The sequence below is a fragment of the Python bivittatus genome, unplaced genomic scaffold (assembly GCF_059951505.1).
Source record: "Python bivittatus isolate LINGU-HERP-01145 unplaced genomic scaffold, Pbiv_v1 ctg000940_np1212, whole genome shotgun sequence".
Classification (NCBI taxonomy): Eukaryota; Metazoa; Chordata; class Lepidosauria; order Squamata; family Pythonidae; genus Python; species Python bivittatus.
The window spans coordinates 921,080-937,044 of NW_028277123.1; the positions used below are offsets into that span (position 1 = coordinate 921,080).

A 15,965-nucleotide genomic window follows, 5' to 3' on the forward strand; every position below is an offset into this window, starting at 1 on the left:
ACAGAACAAACAACTAATGTAAGACGATCAGAGTGAAGTAATAAAGGTAAACCTCCGGAAAGATGTGGATTTTGTGAAAATTTGCAAGATCCAGTAGATTGGGAAGAAATTAGTAATTTGACCTATCTTAGAAAGAGAAAAATGGATAGAAGCTATGGAGGAGGAATCTCAGTCTTTACTACAATATCATGTTTGGACTCTTACTGAATTACCTCCTAACAGACAGGCTATTGGAAATAAATGGGTATATATAATCAAATATCATTCAGATGGAAGTATAGATAAATATAAGGCACGTTTGGTTGCGAAAGGTTTTTCCAAGAGATATGGAGTTGACCATTTGGATACATTTGCACCAGTGGTCCATGATACAACATTTAGGACATTTCTTCATGTTGCTTGTTCAAGAAATATGTTTGTAGAACATCTAGATGTTAAAACAGCTTTTCTTAATGGAGATCTTTTAGAAGAAATGTATATGGTACAGCCTGAAGGATTTCAAAAAATTGGACAAGAAAATCTTGTTTGTTTAAGCCCATATATACTCATATTAAGTTTACAATCAGCCAAAAGTTGGTATGATAAATTAACAAACCTTTTATATCATCAAGGATTTCAGCAAGGAAAGGCTGATCCCTGCTTCTATATGAGACTTAAGAATGAACAATATCAATATATCCTGACCTATGTAGATGATTTGTTAATATATTGTCAACACAAGGAGGATATTAATGAAATTGCTAATAAATTAAAGGCGGAAATAGAAATTAAAGAGCTTGGAGAAGTAAAATATTATTTAGGAATGGAAATTGAAAAACATAATGATGGAAGTTTTCTCTTAAGTCAAAAGCAAAAGATCATGGACTTTATAGAATTTGTTAGCATGAAAACTTGTAAACCTGTAAGTAGTCCATTGGAATTAACTGATTTAAAATTGAAAGACAGTTATTTACAAATCATGGTAAGTACGAAGAAGCTATAGGTAAACCTCTTTATTTGAGTAAAACCACGAGATCTGATATTGCAGCAGCCGTTAGTATTTTAAGTAGAAAAGTGAGTTCACCAAGCGATCGTGATTGGAATGCGATAAAGAGAGTGGCGAGATACTTGAAAGGAACTGAGGACTTAAGATTGAAGAAATCATCTTGTGAAAATCCTGGATTAGTTGCATGCATGGATGCTAGCTGGGGAGAAGAGTCCATGGAATATAAGTTGACTAGTGGATATCTGTTTTATTTTGGAAATAATCTTGTTGACTGGACTAGTAGGAAACAGACTGTCGTGGCTCAACCCTCAGCGGAAGCAGGATGGAGATCAGCAGCGAATGCGTGCAACGAATTGGAATGGATTCTCCACTTATTCAAGGACTTTGATATTAATGAACTACACCAGTTGTGATGTTTGACGACATCAAGCCTGTATTCCTAAATGTAAAGAAGAAAGTATTAAGGCGAGAAGTAGAGCGATTGGATTAAGGTGTCGATTTGTAAAGGATTTATTCCCGAGGGGACTAATAGATATTGTATATTGTCCTACTGATGAAATGGTCGCTGACATTTCAACCAAGCCAAGGACAAGAGAAAAGTTTATACATTTTGAAGAAATGCTGAATATGTTTAATTGTAGTTAACAATCATTATGCTGATAAGATCTTGAGAAGGGGTGTTGGATATTTGGAACATCTACAGCTTTAATAGAGTTAACTATAGAGTTAACAAGAGATTGCCTTTTCGCTGCGAAGATAATTGAATCAGGTGGCGAACTCTGTAGAAGAGAAGAATTCTTCTCACTTGTTCTGCTTTTCTGCTTTTTCCTTTTAGGCTCATTGCTTAATTCCCCGCTGTCTTGCTATATTTGTATTGTATTATGTATTCGTTGATTCTTTTATGTATAGTTGAAGATACGTTTTATGCCTAATTTTTCTCTTTTGTATCTTTTGATATAGATGTAAAGCTTGATATTTATATTTCATGTCTTCTGTTAATCTTACCACCCAACAGTAACAACAGTAATAATAGCAATTATGCCATTGCCGGATCTCCCTGGTTCTCCTGGCGTGCAGTCTTGGACACGGGAACACAAAGCATCTGGAGTGTCCGGGTTCTGGGAGAGAAGGAAAGGACGGAGTCTTCTTCCCAAAACCCGAACTCAAGGCTGGAAGCCAACCGGCTTTCTTCCAGAAGAATCCTTCAACTGACCAAGATGCAAGGGAGAAGGCGGTCGAAGCATGGCGCCCCATGTGGACTTCTCCCATGAAGAACCATTAAAGGAACGGGGTTTGTTCAGCCCAGTGTTTCTCAAGCTTGGCCACTTTAAGATGGTTGGACTTCAACTCCCAGAATTCCCCAGCCTGCATGCTTTAAGATGGGTGGAATTCTGGGAGTTAAACACCCACATCTTAAAGTATGCTGGGTGGGGAATTCTGGGAGTCCCACAGATTAGAGTTACGAAGGTTCAGAAACTCTGCACCAGAGTATCAGAATCTTCTTTACTGTATGCTCTGCACTGCTTGCACACTCAATCCTTGTACTTGCACACACTCCCTACACACATGCCGCCCTTGTCAATTTTAATCCTGTCCTACCTCAGCGCAGGTATCTTGCTGCTGGTTGGGGGTGATGATCAGATTGGTCTGTATGAAAAAAACACTTTCGCCCTAAGACGGGGGAAAGTATTAGAAAAAGACTGATTCAGAATTTTGCTAGAAAAAGTGGGAGGAATATGAAGGAAGGAGGACAGGAGGGAAGGGAAGGAAAGGAGATTATAGCTCTATTTAAACCATGGGCATAGTTTATGCCTCCACCCCTTTCCTTGAAATCACAATATTCCCAAAGCTGATGTCCGATGTGGGAGGGTGGGGGGATTTGAATAGGTATATAGCAGTTGGTTTTAATACATCCTGGCTAGTCATTGCTGATTCCATAAAAGCTAAGCAGGGCTGGATTTAGCTGGATGTGAGACCAACAGGGTATCCCAGGGTTGTAGGCTAGACTCAGAAGCTGACATTCCAGAAGAAGGTTACTGCAAACCAATTTTCTATCGTGGCCAAGAAGTCCCCGGGAGTGGTCTTGAGGGCATCTGTGAGATTTCATGAGAAGTCTGGAAATTGTTCTCCTCTACCTGAACTATGAGAGAAGCTCTGCCAGTCCAAAGGACATCACCCTTCCCCAAACCTGGGCCTTTTAAATGGATTGGGCCACTACCCCATCTCCAGCATTGAGTTCCAGGCTGGGGATGATGGGCCCTGAAGCCCAAGTCTTCTAGGGCCTACCCGTTTGGGGAGGTTTGGAGGGGAGAACGCAGAGGAGGTGAACCGGGTCCTGGAAGCAAAAGGTTCGGACCACGGAAGTCAGCCCGGTACCTGTGGGGCATGACGTAGTCCACCACGTCCCAGATCCTCTTGCCCATCTCCGAGGTGCCGGCGAAGATGACCCCCTTCAACCTGGTGATCCCCGAACTCTGGATCGAGGGATACACTTCCTGGTACCCCTTCTTAACGAGAAAGACCCACTTGTTTATGCAGTCAGAGGAAAGAGTTTAAGCCGTTAAAAAAAGGTATGGGGTGTGTGTGAATCGGGGCGGAATTCTGGGAGTTGAAGTCCACATGTCTTGATTGAATCCACTCAAAATAGAGTTCAAAATTAGTTCTTTTATTCTTGTGTTGTTTCGACAGAAAGCAAAGCAAGCATTTAATCAGTGTTTAATCAAAGTTGATTAATACCTACAATTTCCTTAGTTTCCTGTAATATATATTACAGTAAAATATATGCCCACCAAGGCTAGCAATAAATGTAAGTGCCCGACAAGGCTAACAACAGTGTATCAATAATCAATTGCCCACCAAGGCAAGCAATAAATGTAAGTGCGCGACTAGGCTAACAACAGTGTATCAATAATCAATTGCCCACCAAGGCAAGCAATAAATGTAAGTGCGCGACTAGGCTAACAACAGTGTATCAATAATCAATTGCCCAACAAGGCTACCCAAGTTTCTGTAAGTATTCTTGCCCAACAAGGCTACACGTTCACACAGAATAGTTACATTCACTCTCAACACAGTGGATCAGGCTGTGCTAGAGTGGGCTGGGAATCAGACTCAGGGCGTCCCCTGCTCCAACAAGAGTCGTCTCGCACTTCCAGGGAAGTATGGTCTCCATACTTCCTTTTATACCCAACTTGTTCACTTAGAATTCATCTAAGTCATCTCCATCCATTCTCACCCAGGTACAGGACATGCCAGGAACAGTTCGTGTTTGGTACAGCTGGGTAGCTTGTTAGAATGGTACCTCTCGTCCCGTTTTCTTATACATTTATGACGTGTCACTTTATTCCTGACACCCACCAGCATTCCAGCCTTATCATGGTTGAGAACTCATTCGTACAAGGTATCTAGCGTACATCCCAACATCCCTTCATGCCAGCAAGGTGAGTTTCCTAGTAAAGTTCATGAATAGGATAAACATGGCTGTTCTATGGCTATATGATTATATAGATTTATATATATATATATATAAGGCTTAAATTCCTTACAGTAATGATACAATAATAGAGTATAATAGGAATGCATACAGGTTTATAAATCCATTCTGGTTTCTGGTTTCTAAATTACTTGTTCAATGTTTTTATATAACTGTTTAGTTCATAGATACATGGCAATCCTTTTCAACAGAGGGCAAGACACTCACTCCTCTCCTTTTCCTTCCCTCTGATCTCAGCCGGCTAGAAATAAGAAGCATTGCTATAAAAAAAAAGATTTAAGAGCGCCGTGATTAAGGAGTCATCCTTCTTTTCCTTGTTTAAATGAGCGAACTGTGGACTTGGAAGGAAATTCTTATCTGGTTTAAATTCCGATCCTTCAAAGAATCCCAAACTGGCATCTTTATTAGGAACAATGATGGGGTGCCTCCCAAGTGAGCAACCTTTCCGGCTCAACTGCACTCTTCGTCTGGTTGGAGACAGAGAAGGGAAGATGTGCTGCTGTGCCTTGTGGCAGGGATGAAATGGAGAAGAGGTCGTGTGCATTGGGCATCAGGACAGCCTCTCATTAATCCTGGATCTTCAGTGCTTGCATTATACTGGGACCCCAGCTTTTCTGTTTTCATCCTTCCCGTCCCATTTATGGTTGCAGTTCATTGATCCGATGTTTCAATAATGCCGTCCTCTGTTCCAAGAACACGGGGGCTAAAAGCCGGTAGCATCTCTCCGCTCGTTTGCAGGACTCACTTTCCAGGTACACACAGAAGGCAGCTTACGAGTGAAAACAGCACACCCCAGAAATACGGAAGGCCAAAACGAAAGCTAATGAATTAAAAAGCGAATTAAACGTTACTACCATTACGATTATCCCATAGAAGGCTAAGCAATTTCCCTGTATTGTCAACCTCCAAGCGGTTTAAACCATTAAAATATAATGATAGGAACCAATAAGCTAAAACCATATCAAAATATACGTTTCTTAAAAATGCAGGGGAGGAAGAAAAAATCTGATGATGATGATGAAGATGATGTCATGCAGAGCTGAGCAATTCTTATCAGAGGAGGTGAGTGAATAAGCAGGTGGAAGAAATCCTGGGGGTGTCCCTGGGGGCAAGGGGAGAAAAGCTGTGGGATGACAGCATGATGCACCGGGTCACACACTGTGTGTTGCCCAAATACATGAAACTTTGCATTCCCACAGCACAACACTGCTTTTGTCATTTGGACACACGCCTTCAGCCTTACAGATTATTCTGAGATCTCCTAAGCGAATTCTTCCTCTTAGATTGCAAAAAGTGTGTTTTTCTCCCCAGATGTTTGAGGAGGTTACCCGAGGTGGACGAGAGGAGTCAGCGGCCTCCGTGTCCATCTCTCTGGCTAGCGGTGGAAGGGGACCGCTTGAGGGAGGAAGGTTGCCATGGCAACTGACAGGGTTAGGCCTATTTGACCGCAAGAGGCCAGAAGCCTCGACCTTGGCTTGTTAATGACATAACCAGGGTTGGGGAAAAGAACTGGCTTGCGGAGAGGATATTTAGCCACAAAATCCCAGAGGGGAAACGGGCATTTACTGGGAGTCCCCGGGCTAGGAACGCCCAGTTTAAGGACCAGCCATAGTGAAGAACGGAGCCTATGGCAGCAAAATTCAACTTAAATTCACAGTGGTTTGACTTAAATGCACAATGGTTTGAGTTCATGAGAAAATACTACAGATACAGTATTATACAAGATATTATACAATATACAATAATCCTGCACCGGCTTACGAATTCGGCTTGACAGATCGTGGGAACAGAACTCGGTCTTAAACTGAGGACTACCTTTAGGTCATCCTGCACTGAGTCCTAGCCTATTATTGCCATTTTCACACGTCTGCCAGATACTTCTCCTTGAATCCAGATCCTTCCCAAAGATCTAGGATACATATTTATTTATTTATCCATCCAATTTAGATAGGCCCCCATCTCACTTTTACAAGCGACTCTGGGCGCTTCACAACAATGTCAAAATAGCACGAAATACCGAAAAAACACTCTAATTATTAACAATGAAAAAACTATAGGAAATGAGCTAAAACGAACGTAAATGAAGGGATGGTAATATCCACTGAGCCTCCTCACCAGCTCGCTAGCTCCTGAACCACATGGTTGGAGCCGATGCGCTATTGGCAAGAGACGGGAGCTGAGACGGGAGTCCCTTTCTAGATCCTTCAGGGAGGCACCAAGCGCACGATTCCGGTCATCATGTGGCCTTCCCAAAGACGCCCAGAGTGGTCGACAAAACGGAGGACAGAAACAATCTCCGGCAAAGGCAATTAGGTTCAGCGTTCAGGAATAAACCATCCGCTACAGAACGGAACAACCTGATGCAGCGATTCAAATGATGTTTGTCCGAAAGACAATGAGATGAGCCTCTCGATGCAGCTTTTGGGTTGAAATGCAAAAAATAGGCGGATAGGTGATAGAGATGGGAAGGCCTGGAAAGAAGCCGGAAAAATTTGGAAAACAACAGTTTTTTTCCAGTTTTTTTCCAAAGCCATTTTTTTCCGGAAAAACGGAAAAACAACACGTGTGGAATACGTTCTTTTCCAAAGATAAATAAAAGATCTATGAGATGGTATCCAAACTAGATAACATGAAGACCTTATTGAAAGATTTCTGAGACTTTTGTAAATCCTAACTTATTGCAGGTTCTCTCAGCTGAAGACAAGCAAAGCCTGGAAGAGAATTCAGGTAACCCTGGACTTCTCCAGGCGGTTCTCAAACAGGGGAAATGTGCACCTGCGCCACTAGGGGGCGCTGCAGGCAAACCCTCCAGTGTAGCTTCCTTGTGTCCCTCGGACCTCCGACAGGTGAGTCATTGCTGGTACACAGGGGATGATGGTTTCCGTCCTCCTCTCAGGCCTCGACTGACAGGTGAGGGGGTGATTTTGTCTGACAAACCACTTTCTTTTTTGTAACCCTTCAATGATTCCTATTAAGGCTCTCCACCATTGCAGCAGGATGTTTACCTACAGTCTGGTCAGTAAATTGGTGTTTCTTTTCCTCCTCTCAGGAAAAGGGTGAGACCAACACCTAGAGCTTGGAAACATTTCCACAGTGCAATTTCTGCTGAGAGCAAAGCTGCAATTTGCAGATATTGTGAGAAGAAATACTCTTTTCCCAATCCCACAAGGATGACCAAACACATTCTTGCGTGCCAGAGGTGCCCTAAAGACATTAAAGTTAAATGATGGGGACCAGAATGAAAGTGTAAGTAGCTTTTCCTTCCAGAGTTCGAATTCCAGAAACGCTATTTCTGCTGCTTCTGCATCACTGCAAAGTGTTTCTTCACCAGCAGCATCTTCAGGTAAAGAAGTGTTGCAAACCACTGCCTCGCAAAGATGCACCATACCTTCATTGATACATAAAGTGACACCTGAAAATCAGGAGAAAATGGATCATGCCCTTGCAAGAGCAACATCTGCTTCTGGATCAGCATTGTCCATAACTGAAAATGCATATTGGCAGGAAGCTTTTCAATTATTACGACCAGCGTATCGTTTGCCAAGCAGACATTCCTTGAGCAAGCCTCTTTCGGAGTCAGAATACGAGCGTGCGATGGGATCTGCACAAGGAAAAATCAGCGAAGCTCTATGTCTCGCAGGACTTACAGATGGACGGACAAATGTTCGGGGAGAAGGAATCATCAACTTTGTGATAACAACACCGCAACCAGTCTTTTATAGAAGCACTGAAACTGGAGAGAACAGACATACTGCAGAGTATGTATATCAGCAGTGAAAGATGTGCAGTTTTAGAGGACATTGAGAACATGGGTGAAGTCTTTGCTTTGCTGACTGACGATGCAAGTATCATGGAAGCTGCGTGGGAAATCATCATGGACAAGTATCCACAGATTACTGCAATAGGATGTGTACCTCATGGACTAAACTTACTTCTGAGTGGCTTCATGAAACTGGACACCCTTCAAAGGATTTATGGAAGAGCTAAAGAAGTTGTCAAGTACGTCAAAGCTACTCATGTTGTCACCGCAGTCTTCAAGAAGAAGCAAGAAGAAAAAAACGCAGAGAATAAAATAGTGACGCCGAAGCTCTGTAGGACAACACGCTGGGGTGGAGTGGTGGTCTCCTTTGAAAGTTTACTGAAAAACAAAGAAGCTCTTCAAGCAACAGGAATAACTGAGGATCTTAAAATCCCCAGAAATATCAGGAACGCTGTGCTTGATGTGGACGTGTTTTGGGTTCAGCTGCAGAACTCCCGGCAGATTTTAATGCCAATTTCTTCAGCAATCCGTTCATCTGAATCAGACCCGGCACTTTTGTCAGAAATTCCGAACCACGTGGCTGTGATAAAAACATCTATTTTGGAAACCTAAGTGCATCTCCAAATTCAAGTGAAAGATCTTGTTAAGAAACGGGAAGAATTTTGTTGCCCTCCAATACATGCTGCTGGAAATCTACGGGATCCACGACTCAAAGGCCGCGTTGTGAGTGACGAGAAAACAGCTGCTGCGTTTGACTGGATGACGAAAGAAGCTGTGCTCTTCGGACTTGAGGTTGGAAAAGGACTTTCAAAGGTTGCAGGATATGGAACATCTTCAGGGATCTGGCCAGGAACGCCCCTGGATTCTGCAAAACACATCCCTCCTGCAAGACGGTGGCCAGGTCTCTGCGCCACACCACCTCTGACACCGCTCGCATCTCGCTGACTGCAGATTCTGCATCTTCTGCTGCACGTGAAAGAATCTGGTCTACGTCTGGTAATATTCACACCAAATCAAGAAACAAACTGACCCGCGAAAGGGGAGGAAAGCTTTTTTCAATCCGTGCAAACCTACCGTTTTTAGAAGTCCATGAGAAAAACGACAAAGAAGAAGAGGAGGAAGAAACGGAAAATGACGGCAGCAGTTCAGAAAATGAGACAGAAAAAAACTGCACGTATATCTTGTGTCTTCTGCTTCTTTTCTTTAAAGCACCACTCAAAGGGGAGACCTTCTATGGAGCTTCGATATTGAGGTGGACCTTAACTTTATTTGCCGGTGGCGCTAAGGGGCAAAGCGGATGATTTTTTATGTTGATGGTTTCTTGCTTTTTCTTGCTTTTCAGGGAAAGGGGGGTGGTTACCTGTTTTATTGCAAGCACAATACTTTTATGTACACTGCATTTCACGCAATTTGTAAAACTGCTCCACACTGAACTTTTTTTCAATTTTTCCAAAATTTCTATTTTTTCCTGAAAAAAATGGTTTTTTCTCATGGCTTCAACATTTCTGGAAATCTTACATCTCTATTCCCTACCCTTCCAAACCAGCCCCCTCCTCCACTCCAACCCCTCCCGCAAGCAGAGTCCAGAGCTGGTCACAGATCACAGATCGCTCCACTCCGACAACAGGGGGAGACAGGAGGGTTGGAAAGCGAGGGTAACGTGGCAGAAGTGTCTACGATTATTTTTATTGTTTTCCTCGCCACCTAGTGTCCCCTTGAGAGAGGGCGCAGGGTGGCCATCTCAATTGACATGAATTAATAAAATAAACAGAGCAGGGTCCTGGTTCAAAAAGAAGAGGGTGCGAATCAGAATTGCTGCAGTGTTTCACTTGATGACCACAAGTCTCCTCAACCGAACCCCACCTCTGCCATCTCAGCTCCCTCCAAGCCACGTCTGAAGGTCCCATTAAAGCTCCACAGTGGGGAGATAGTCCTTCCCAGAAAATGGAAGTCCATGACGCTCCTCCACTGGGAAGGGAGACCCTGCTGCACCTCTTCATCCTTCTTCACTGTAGGAGGGACCACCACCTGAAGGAAGGAGTGGACCTAGGTCTTTCATACCTCTCATGCCGTCCCCTGAAAGTTGCTCCTGGCCCAGCTGACCAGTTTCCCCAGTAAGAAGATGGGGCAGTAAGTTTGCTCTGCTCCGTGGCGACATGTTTTCAGATAGGCATCGTCTTTGGTGTCAAGAACGTTGGTTCTGCGTCAGAAAGGCAGGGAAGTGAGAAGTTCAGGAACCTGGTCATGCAAAAATGCAGTGTCTGTGAGCAACGTAGGCGCCCACATTTTCGTATCTGACCACAGTATCACATCCCGTTATAACACCTAATGAGAGGCACATGAGTCACTTACATCGTGCTGTTTCGGTTAAAAATCCAAGGGTCTCCTTATACGCGGATCGACTTATCCGCCAGTATATCCTGGAAATACGGGTACTTTAAAAAGAGTAATACTGTATAGATTTTTAGAAGCAGACCCTCGAATTTTCAGCCAGATCATGAAAACAAAAGGCGCATTTTTATGGTATTTTGGTTACCCTGATTTTGGAACCTGATTTTTGGGGTCCATTTTGGTACCTAAAATGCTTGGCTGAACTGTGAGTCTAGACGGTAAGTGAAAAGGAATTGTGTGCCGATTCTGCAACGGGTTTAGGATACCAGTGACAGACGGTTCACACAATACATCAAGAAAGGTCAAAGTTGCTAGCTGACACCATGCGGTGGAGATGTCTGCACACCACCGCTGTGCCCCTGAGGATATTTAGCCATTTAAAGGACTATTCAAAATAGATATTTAAAGGAGCATTACAAATAAGCTAGCTTCTGGCTGTGAAACAAGTGGGATCCGTACGGTTCCCATCCTGTTGATGCTGAACGGTTGAAAGCTGGTCTGTTTCCCAGACCTTGGGTTAGGGGGGTGCTCCTTCACGTACAGGACTTCAACTGTTAGTAAGAATGTTTATCCTGGGGCACGTTGTTCTTTTTCACTTTTACACTGTTTTTATAATTTTAAAGTTGTATGCTGCCCAGAGTCTTAGGGAGTTGGGCGGCCTTCTAAATCTAACTAAAAAAAAGTTAAACCATGGCACACCCGAGAATTTCAGTCCTGGGTCAGCACACTCCACTCCCAGCAGCGCTGAAATGGAGCGTCCTGCAAAAGCTGAAATCCTTTTTCCTCTCCTTTCCTTATTCTCCTCTCTTACAACTCTCGGTCCACATATCGCTGAGCATCGTCCTCCTTTTTCTCCCAAGACTCTCCTCCAAGGCAGAACCTCTCCTCTAATGGGGTGGAAACGACAAAAAGAAGCAAAGAAGAAAAAAAAGACTAACTTGGAAAAAGTGGGTTCGGGAAAAGGGATAATGAAAGGCATGACTGTCGATAAGGGGAGGTCAAAAGGGTCAAGATGGCAGTCACAACCAAACATTTTGCAGATAGCAAACAGTTTCAATCACACAGTTGTAACCTCCATTTTGACTTTTTTGACCCCTCCTCAGATGCCACTAAATAATCGCGGAGGCTGTCATTAAAAGAGTAGTTTAAAAATTATCCTGCACGGAATCTCTTGGCTGTGTTCATTCATTTTGATGAAGGTGCATTTAAAAAGAGAGAGAAAAATTCCCAACAACTTTGGGTGGGGGTCCATAAAAGTAAGATAAACTCTAGAATGCCCACCCCCACCATACAAATTCAAAATCAATTCCTTGAATAGATTTACCAAAGAAAAAAGAAAAAAGCAGATACCTATACTGGCTGGGGAATTCTGGGAGTTGAACGCCACCCATCTTAAAGTCGGTCAGGTTGGGAAACACTGCACGAAATACTGAATTTCAGCGGTGCTTAAAAGTTTGTGAACGCTTTTAAATAATCCGCATTTCTGCCGAAATTTGACCTAAAATGTCATCTGTTCTCCAGACAAGTCCTACTAGCAGATGAAGAGAACCCAGTTAAACAAATGAGTCAAAAACATTATACTTGTTCCTTTAGTGGTGGAGGAAAGTGGTCCAAAGCTACATATTTGTGTGTGGCAGAAGTGTCCTGAAAATTCAAAAGCATTCGCAAATTTTTAAGCCCCACTGAATTCCGGAGGGTCTCCAGGCCTTGGGTCTTAATGATTCTTCTACCTTATAATATGAACGTGGGGGACCATAAAGGGATTGATTTTAAATCGTAACGTTATTTAGAGAAGTTGCTTGATTGTTTTTAGAGATTTTGTTGGAGTTTTTAATCTCGTTACAAAGCTTGTATTGTCTCTAATCATCATGAACGTGGCACAGCTTACACTGATGTTTTAATCTTGCACATCTAAGCCGCCATCACTGAACGCAGTGGGTGACACGTTAGTTCCATAAAGGGCGACAACAGTAAGAACAGCAATTATGCCATTGCTGGATCTCCCTGTTTCTCCTGGAGTGCAGTCTTGGTCACGGGAACACAAAGCATCTGGAGTGTCCGGGTTCTGGGAGAGAAGGAAAGGACGGAGTCTTCTTCCCAAAACCCGAACTCAAGGCTGGAAGCCAACCGGCTTTCTTCCAGAAGAATCCTTCAACTGACCGAGATGCAAGGGAGAAGGCGGTCGAAGCATGGCGCCCTATGTGGCCTTCTTCCCATGGAGAACCATTAAAGGAACGGGGTTTGTTCAGCCCAGTGTTTCTCAAGCTTGGCCACTGTAAGATGGGTGGGCTTCCACTCCCAGAATTCCCCAGCCTGCATGCTTGAGGATGGGTGGAATTCTGGGAGTTAAACGCCCACGTCTTAAAGCATGCTGGGTGGGGAATTCTGAGACTTGAAGTCCCACATCTAAGAGTTGCTAAGGTTGAGAAACTCTTCACCAGAGTATCAGAATCTTCTTTACTGTATGCTCTGCACTGCTTGCACACTCACTCCTTTACTTCCACACACTCCTTACACACACGCCGCCCTTGTCCATTTTAATCCCATCCTACCTCAGCGCAGGTATCTTGCCGCTCGTTGGGGGTGTTGATCAAATTGGCCATTACGAAAACAACACTTTCGCCCTAAGATGGGGGAAAGAATTAGAAAAAGACTGTTTCAGAATTTTGCTAGACAAAGCAGAAGGAAGATGAGGCAGGAAGGAAGGAAGGAGCGAAGGAAGGAAGAGCTCCAACGCCGTGGTGGAGGCAGCCGGGGTCTCCTGCCATACTTCCTCACCACCCCCGCTCCCAGAGGCACTGAATGAAGGGATCCGGGAGGTCATCCAGCCCTCCCAGGGCAGTCCCGCAGCACCCCCGACGGATGCTTCCCTCCCCCGCCCCCCAGTTCTGTTTAAACCCCTCCAGCGAAGGAGAACCCCCAGCACCTGAGAAACATGCGTGGCGCTTCCCTCGCACTGCCCTGGCTGGCTTCTTGACTCTTCTGACCGTGCCCGTGGACATCCCGCGCCCCAGTGCCGCATTTCGGCATCAGTAACTGGCGAAGGCGGTCGCGAGAGGGAAGAGACGGCCCCGCCTGTGCTGCTGTTCCTCAGGTGCCCGCTAGAGGGCGGCAGAGACCACGAATGGCCCAGCTTTGCTTCCCGCCAGCCTGTCTCAACCTGAGCCACTCTGAGATGGGCGGACTTCGACTCCCAGAATTCCCCAGGCAGAATGCTGGAGAGCCCCCCACCCAATACAGTTTTGGAGGCCCTCAACAGCCCCCTAAGAACGGTGCTGCGTTGTGTTGGTGTCACCCAGTGCACAAAGCGTTGGATGAGATCCAGGTTCGAGTCCCGCATCAGGCGTGGAAACTCCCTGGGTGACTTTGGGCCACACACTTTCTCTCGGCCAGCCTACCTCACAGGGTTGTGATGGGGCTCCGAGAAAGCGAAGCGAAGGGAAGAAAATCCTCCTGGCTCCTTGAATTTCACAGACACCTCAGGGTGATTCTCTGGGTAATTACGCAGCCACAATTTACCATTGCCATTTGGAGTGAGGTTTTGATTTCCACGTCACCTCTGCAGACCTGGGAACTCTTAGTGGTCCCCCATCTAAGCACTAACCAGGATTGATCCTGACTGGCTTTCCAGGTTCAGCCAAGGTTGGCCAGCTGCAGAAAAAATATCCTAATTTGCAGCGAGGAGCCATTGTGTAAGGAGTAGAAACTACCTTTTAACAAAACGTCCTGCTAACTAGGCTTTCTGATACTTAACGGTAACGTGGTTACGCTTGGAATTTGAATGTCTTTACAAAAAGGAAAGGGTCACACCAAGGGGAGACCTGGGAATGAAAGATAATGAAACAAGTGTTGCCTTTTGTTAGTAAGAATTTGTGAATCAGGGAAGGAAGGAAGATAACAGCACAAAGGACAGAGATTTAGTGGAGACAGGAGGGTCCGGGGCAAGGAAGGAAGGAAGGAAGGAAGGAAGGAAGGAAGGAAGGAAGGAAGGAAGGAAGGAAGGAAGGAAGGAAGGAAGGAAGGAAGGAAGGAAGGAAGGAAGGAAGGAAGGAAGGAAAGAGATTATAGCTCTATTTAAACCATGGGCCTGGAAGAAACCATTAGTAAGAATTTGTGAATCAGGGAAGGAAGGAAGGAAGATAACAACACAAAGGACAGAGATTTAGTGGAGACAGGATGGTCCTGGGCCTTGGCAATTATCTCAAGAAAATTATAAAATGTGAACAAGAAAAGGGGGTCTGGGAATCATAAAAGAAATAATGTATTGCTTTTGGCGTCTCGGATAGGTGGTAAACTTGGATTTGCCCCCCCAGGACAAAAAGGAGGCAGGACCAACGCGACGTGTGAAGGGATGCATAAAAACCTTACTGAAATCTCTAATGGTGCGCTTCTTCCAGCCTGTCAGTTGAGAAGCGTCGGCCTTTGCAAACGCTTGGAAAGAAACTTTGTCTTTCCAAATCCAAGAAGGATTATTTGTGCAGCTTTGTTTCTCATAACTGGGGGCTCGTCCTGAAATCTGAAGCGGAGTTCGGTAAGTCCGGGGTTGCAAGCCCGCTCTTGGGGGGCGCCCTACTGATTTCAGGAGCCAAAGGGAAGCTGTAACTTTCGGATCCCGTCGCCCGTTAATGGACCGGATTGGAAATGGTGGTTCGGGAGGGCAAGCTGGCTAGGGTGAATTCCCGACCGGCATTTTTCCCACCAAAAATGGCCAAGAACTGAACATCGTGCACGAAATCAGGTAAGAAACGCAGGCATTCGCAAAGCATTCCCTGGGAGGTCGGGTAGGACTGGTGCGTGTGTGAGACTTGAATGACGGAGCGGTGCGAGACGCATTAGGGGACACGGGTCCCTGAACGTGAGAAGCGAGAGCAGACTCCCGATTTGCAAGTCCAGTTCTCCGTGAGGAGCCTGGCCAGAGACGGAGAAAGCGATTGGTTTGGTTAAACGTATGTGATTGAAAGTCTCAGTAAAGCCTTGAAATATCCAGTCGGGATGGGAAATAACAATAGCCGAAAAGATCAGAAGGAACTACTAAGTGCGAGCTTCCAGAGATCCCTGCAGAAAGCCCGTTAGGCAGGATGTTAAGTGGACGGGATGCCCCACCACTGAGAAAGTATACCCTGGATCTACAAAAAGAGAAAATGGTGAAATATTGTTATTTCGTGTGGCCCAAGAAACCGATCCAAGCGGGTTCAGTTCATTGGCCCCGGTTTGGTACAACTGACTATTTTACACGTCAAGCACTAAAGGAATTTTGAAACAAAAACAAGCCGTCTGAACTAGAGAGATTTTATGCTAGAGTTTGGACCAAAAGTGAGGAAGAAAATTGCTTTAAA

General features: G+C 44.7%; 1 long non-coding RNA gene across 1 annotated transcript; it reads right to left on the bottom strand.

Annotated features, from left to right (window-relative positions):
- Positions 1-3,641: 3,641 nt before the first annotated feature.
- LOC148213644 (uncharacterized) lies at positions 3,642-14,589 on the bottom strand. Its single transcript, XR_015794205.1, has 4 exons — positions 13,556-14,589; positions 13,182-13,253; positions 10,300-10,438; positions 3,642-5,298 (listed from the first exon to the last, which is right to left on the bottom strand). It is a non-coding gene; the product is annotated as an uncharacterized LOC148213644 (long non-coding RNA).
- Between the last annotated feature and the right edge of the window lie 1,376 nt (positions 14,590-15,965).